Below are 6736 nucleotides of genomic sequence, written 5' to 3'. Positions count from 1 at the left end.
AATAATTCACTGTGGTTTAAATTGAATTTCTATAATGGTGAAAAATGTTGAATGTCTTTTCATGTGTTTGCCATCTGTATATCCTCTTTAGTGAAATGTCTATGCACAAATTTTTCCCCTTTTCTAATTAGATTTGTTTTAATGCTGAGTTTTGGGAATGTTTTATATATTCTAAATATAAGGCTTTATTGAGTATGTGACTTGCAAATATTTTTTTCCTAGTCTGTAATTTGTCTTTTCACTTATATTTAAAGTCTTAAAACATGAGTGCTATTCACATTTTAGCATGAGGAAACAGGCTCAACAAGACAAAGGACTTGTTTTTTAAATACAGAGTTATTAAGGGCATAGCTGGGATTAGAACTTGTACATGCTAACTCTTAGCCAAGTACTTTTCTATAATAGACCATAATCTTGGTGATGTCACACTTGGTAATGTGTTTCCCTTTCTTCATGCCAAAGACTCTTTCAATTAATAATAGACTGTTATTTTGAAAGAAACCTGAGAAAGATTAGAGCTCAAGTCCTGCCATTTACAAATGATAAAACTCAGCACAGCACAGGGAGATGAAATGAATCAGATGTAGTCACATGTTTACTAATTAATAATGGAACCCAGCCTAGAGCCCAGGACTTGGACTCCCAGTCTGATCTTTTCCCTGTCCTACCATACCTTCCCTTGGTACTCCTCAAGTCTCTCCATTGTTATGTTCACATCTTAAGAGCTTAGGGGGAGGGAAAACAAATGACCTGAGAGCTCAGAAAGGAGCTCTTCACCTGGGATGAGTGAGGGAAAGTGGAGAAGTGTCCTAGAAAATGAATGGCACCAAAGGCAGCGATGTGGGCACATGGGAAGCCTTGGAAGCTTCACCTATGAGAATGCAAGGGGACTGATGGGGCCTGTGAATGTTATCACTGCATCCCCAAATAGATATTTATTTCCCTGCAATATCTGTGACAATCTTAAAAGAGGCTGTTTGTGCCTAATAGTTTATTGTTCTCTTGATTCAAAATACTAAAATATATTTTTCTTAAATAAGTAAATTTTCCTCAGTGCAGCAGTTTATGTATATACATTCCATTGCTCTATCACCACCCTCTACCCTCTCACACCCATCTTTTTAAAAAGATTTTGTTAATGTTTATTTACTTTTGAGAGAGCAACAGAGACAGAATGTGAGCAGGCCAGGGACAGAGAGAGAGGGGGACAGAGAATCCAGAGCAGGCTCCAGGCTCTGAGCTGTCAGCACAGAGCCTGACATAGAGCTCGAACTCACAAACCACGAGATCATGACCTGAGCCAAAGTTGGATGCTTAACCAACTGAGCCACCCAGGCACCCTCTAGGCACACACACACATCTTAATGTAGGCTGGGGTGGAGTAGTGATGACCCAAATAGCTAGGAAAGAGGCTCTGTTTCTCTTTCTGCCAGAGTTAGAGCCTTTGGCTTAGGAGAGTGTCAGTTACACGTTGTGTTCTTGGTGACCAAGGAAATATACATGATTTGAAATAACCATGAAAACCCCAAAGGCTTTCTAAACACTCTGGGTCCCTGGGGACATTTCATTTTTTAAAAAACTTTGTATTGTAAAATACAACACCAATACAGAAACCACACAAAATATGGTTTCTTGAATCATTGTAAGATAAATCCTCTATAAGCACCACCCAGGTCAAAAAATAGAAACTATTAGGTTACCCCAGAAGTGCTTCCATGTTCCTCATCCCAACTCAGCCAATTCTTCCTCCAAAATTCTCCGGACTTTTACAGAAATCACTTCAGTGCACTTCTTTATGGTTTATCATCCAAGTGTATATCCCTGGACATGAACAGTTAGTCTTACCCATTTTTTTTTAATTTGGTATGTCTTTTAGGTCTCTTTGAATCCACATGTCTCCCCTTCATCCCCTACTCTTCCTTACATGTTCATGTTGAAGAATTTTGGCTATTTGTCCTGCAGAGATGCCCATGGTGTGGATGCTGCACACTCCAGGTGTACTTCAACATGTTCCTCTGTCTTCAGAGTCCCCTGCAAATTGGCAACTAGATCCCAGAGCTGATTCCAGAAATAGGTGGATTCAGGTCTGATCCCTTAGGACAGATTGTAGGTGGAAATGTATCCATTTATCAAGAGGCACATACTGTCTGGTTATCTGTCTGTAATGTTAACAGCTACTGATGCTTGATGCCTGGAGTTTAAATTTTAGGGATTGAAGAGTGGTGACATTTTAATACTGTCATTACTTTTCACTGATCAGTTGGCATGGTTTTATTAAGAGGTGCTTTCCCTTGTCTCCTTTTCCGTTACCTCATGGTACAGTTTATACAAGAAAAGAAAAAATAAATATTTGATTCTTCCTTTTATTTTAAGGAAAATGAATTAGTTCTCTACCACCCTCCAAAAGTGACCAACTAATCTTTTTTTAATATTATTTTGAACTCAGGGACTTAAACTTATTTGAAGGGTTTCATTCCATTCCAATTATTATCATTATTAAAGCTCAAATTAGCCCATCTGTGGCCAGTTGGAGTCTCTTCAAGTTGGCTCCTGAATCCTTTTTTGTATAACCCCAGCAGTTTCATATAACCTAGTAGGCTTTGATAGCTTCTTGGCTATCTGATGTGACAAGATGTTCTAAGCTTATCTTGTAATTTTTTCTGTTCAGGCCTTAAATGGGCCATTTCTCTAGGATCTCTTGTTTTGTCTGGTTTCATTTTTAAGTGGGAAATGGTATTTCAAGACCAAAATCTGAGTGCTAGGGATAGATAGATAATCTGAAATAAATTTGAACTGAAAATATCAGTATGAACTTGGTCTTGGCATGTGGTGTGTGTGTGTGTGTGTGTGTGTGTGTGTGTGTGGTGTATGTTCATACTGATGCTTCTAAATCAAATTCATTTCAAATTCCTAAATGTGAAGTGGAAGAGATTTTATTAAAACTTATGTCCATGTTTTTCCTTCATATCAAGAATCTTAAGGACATTAAAGGCAAATGAAATAGAATAACCATAATTATTCATTTTTTTCTACTCCACATCATGTGTACAACAAGGTCAGTGGAATAACCTAAAACCATCATCAATATGATTTCTAAAAGGTGGGGGAAAAATAACATGAGCTTTCCTCCTCTCATCTTTATAGCTGTTCTATGTCCACATTATTAGAACATAAGGAGCACATATACTTGCTCCCTTTTGACATACATTTAATCTTAGTTCTAAAAAGTAGCTGACTATTTAGTACTTACCACCAGAACTCAGTCAATATCTCTAGTCATTTTGGTGTCTGAAGCTCAAAATCAAGTAAATTCCTAAGAAAAGGTTCTTGGGAGTATAATTTCCTCAGTTCTTGCAGGTAAATGGATCGATGCCCTTTACACTTGCAAGTCCATTGGTTGTTTACAAAATCCTTGTCTCAAATCTTCTTTCTGTCTTTGAAATAGATCTCCTCTGGAATGAAATGCTGTTTTTGAAAATTATGATCTAATGTTCTTTCCTTGTAAGTCACTTGCTTTTTCTTTGTCCTTAAAATCCAATCGTTTTTCTAGAATATGTTTTGGTGTTTGTCAATATTTTCTTTAAATATGTGACTTAAATTTTTTTGATGTGACTTAAATTTTTAAAATTTTTCTGAATCATATTTTTTAGTATTTATTCTGTTTCTTTGTTTTTCTTCTTCAGGGACTCCTGTTACCTTCCAGGATTTTCTTTGTGTAGCTCCAATTTTAGTCACAATATCACATACCCTTTTTCTCTCTTGATTTTACTTCTTTTTTATCTAAAATTTGTTTCCTCCACTTAACCTTCAATTTCTCTGCAAGTATTTTTTTTTGTGTGTTTATTCACTCTGGTATTCCTTTTGCTTTCATTTTCACTTGTGACATATTTTCATTGATTTCAAATCTGTCCCTGTCACTTCATTTCTGAGATTTTCTAATTCATGCTATTCTTCTTTTGTGTGTTTTAACATTTACTTCATATCTTTTAGTTTATTTTGAAATGGTAGGCTGAAGCATATTTTATTCTACCTCTTAATTCTCTTTTTACTTTAACAGATTTTAAAGGATTTAAAAGTTGATACTTTTCTGTTTCTAATTTTTATTTCAAATTAGTTTTCCTAAACTTTTAGAAAGAGGAAGAGAGGAGGGTGAGGACAGTTTTTCTAATTCCACATCACTCTATCTTCTGTTTCCCTATCATGTTAATAGTGTTGGTTCATGTTCTACGATATTCTGCCCATTTCCCTCACCCACTCTTCTCTGAACCTTCTTTCTCCATCCTCTTTATTATCCCTATCCTCTCTAGTGTCGTTTTATTTTTTATTTATACATGTTTTCTCTCTCTCTCTTTTTTTTCCTCAACTTAGCTAACATAGAGTGTTGTCTTAGCTTCAGGAGTAGAGCCCAGTAATTCATCGCTTACATATAACACCTGCATATATTGTATTGCATATGTATTGTAAAATTTTTTTAAAGTAATCTCTATACCCAAGGTGGGGCTCAAACTTACAACCCCAAGATCAAAAGTTGCATGCTCTACCAACTGAGCCAGCCAGGCACTCCTCTAATGTCATTTTAAATGACACAAGGATTTGGCATTAGTATATTTACAAGTGTATTCTCAGTGGCCACATGCTAACTACTGGCTAGAATTTAAGGGGCCTACAGGCCATCTGTGCTCACAAGTTAAGGTAGTCTCCACCTTTGTCTATGGATCTGATATGCAAAATGAAAGAAAATGATTGGTCTAGGATACCAGTATTTGAGGAGTTAAAAAGAGAAAAAGAATGTATCTCAGTGAAAATAAGACCCCAGCCTGACCCTAAAGTGAGGATGTAGGCTTCTGGAAAGGGCAAAGAGGCATCCCCTGGCATGTGTCATAAACAGGAGGAAGAAAATATAAGCAAACATGCTGCAGGTTATGTATATGCTATGATCATAGAACAGAGAGATCAAACTGGATGGTGGGGGAAGGCATCACAGAAAAGGAAGAAAGGATCAGTGGGGAATAGAAGTGAATAAATAGGAAAGCATCATAATGTTAAAAAGAAAGAAAATTGGGGCTGAAATTGCTGAGCATTTATGATACATTTTAAAAACAATAAACCAGGATTCAAAATGCCAGAGAGATTGGTTTATGGTTTATGGTCCAAGTCTTATATTTTCATTCTGTGCTCCCTTTAATGCTTAGTACTATGCACATAGAATACTCTCAAATTTGCTGATTCAACACAATAATAAATTACCATAGGCCCACTCCATAAAAAAGTCTGTGGGAGCCAATATAAATACAGTGGCCATAACACAGGTGCTGGCCCTCAAGGAAAGTATATCCAATGATGGCTAACATAATTGAGATAAACTATTCACAAACCAGCGTGGCTATGAATTACCATCCCTCAATTAAAACAAAACAAAATAAAACAATACTCTCCTTTTTAATATTTTTAAGAGATGTTCTTTTCAAGAACATCATTTTCAAGGACTTACTTATGTGAAGAAAGCAAGGAGCAAATGACTTTAAACTCATTTTCTCCATCTTCCTTTCCTTCCTTCCTTTTCTACCACAAGTACAATGCTGCTTCTCCTAGACCAGGAGGTGGCAAACTACAGCCCATGGCCAAATCCTGCCTGCTGCCTGTTTTTGTATGACCTACAAGCTAAGAATGGTTTTTACATTTTCAAATGGTTGGGAAAAAAATTCAAAAGAAGAATAATATCCCATGTCCCATGAAAATTACATGGAATTTAAATTTTAGTGTCTATCTATAAAGTTTTATTTAAACCGAGCTCCACTCATTCATTAACATATTGTCTGTGGCTGCATTCCCACTACCACAGAGCTGAGTAGTTACAACACAGAATATACAGCCCACAAAGCCTCCGATGGTTACTGCCTGACCCTATAAGAAAACGCGTGCTGGCCTCTGGCATGCTAACCTAACTATTGGTCACCAGGAAGTTAAAACAGATTGTCTGCACGTGATTCAGCTCATTAGGAACGTTGCCTTGTAGCATTTTACTCAGCTCCAGAGAGGGAACAATAATCTCATCTCATTTTTATAACTTCCTACCCTAGTCACTTTCATCCCATGCTTCAGGGGCCCTCAATCACTGGGGCTTCTAGTTCCTAGATTAGGCTGTATATACAGGTTTCCCACTATCTGAAAGCAGCATGTTCCTTTCAAACCTTTCATAAGCCAAAATGGCATAAAGTGAAGAAGCTGCTACCATTAATTTATGTGGAAAAATGTTTGAGCATTCCCAGACCCCAAAAATAACCTCTCTTAGGGTTTTCTGATACCTTAGGACACATCTTGCTAATGGATGCACAAAAATCCATTGAGATAAAACATTTGGGCACAGTGTGAAGCTCTGGAGGTTGATGCCAAGATGCTGACTGTGGTTCCTGGGGTGGCTTGCACCACTCAGGGTTTGCGCTGCCTCTGGAACCATAACTGCTGGCTGCAGAACAAACAGTGAATGCTTGTTTGCATTTCTCCTTTTTTTTTTTTTTTTTTTTTAAGAAAAGCAAATATCCTCTTCGAATTTCTTTTGGCTAGCAAAAACAGGTACTAATGTAGGTCTTTCATAAAAGTGAAGTGGTATAACACAAACTTTTGAAAAGCAAGAGATAACTATATTTGGAGAGTTCTTACTGGCCCTTTGATACTTCCATTGTGTCTAGGTTTCCAGTCCAGTTAAAGCCTCCTGGCCTCCGGAATTCCTTCCTGT

Source organism: Herpailurus yagouaroundi, unplaced genomic scaffold (genome assembly GCF_014898765.1).
Source record: "Herpailurus yagouaroundi ecotype Mexico unplaced genomic scaffold, PumYag 142, whole genome shotgun sequence".
In the NCBI taxonomy this organism is placed as follows: Eukaryota; Metazoa; Chordata; class Mammalia; order Carnivora; family Felidae; genus Herpailurus; species Herpailurus yagouaroundi.
This window is presented reverse-complemented; position numbering follows the sequence as displayed.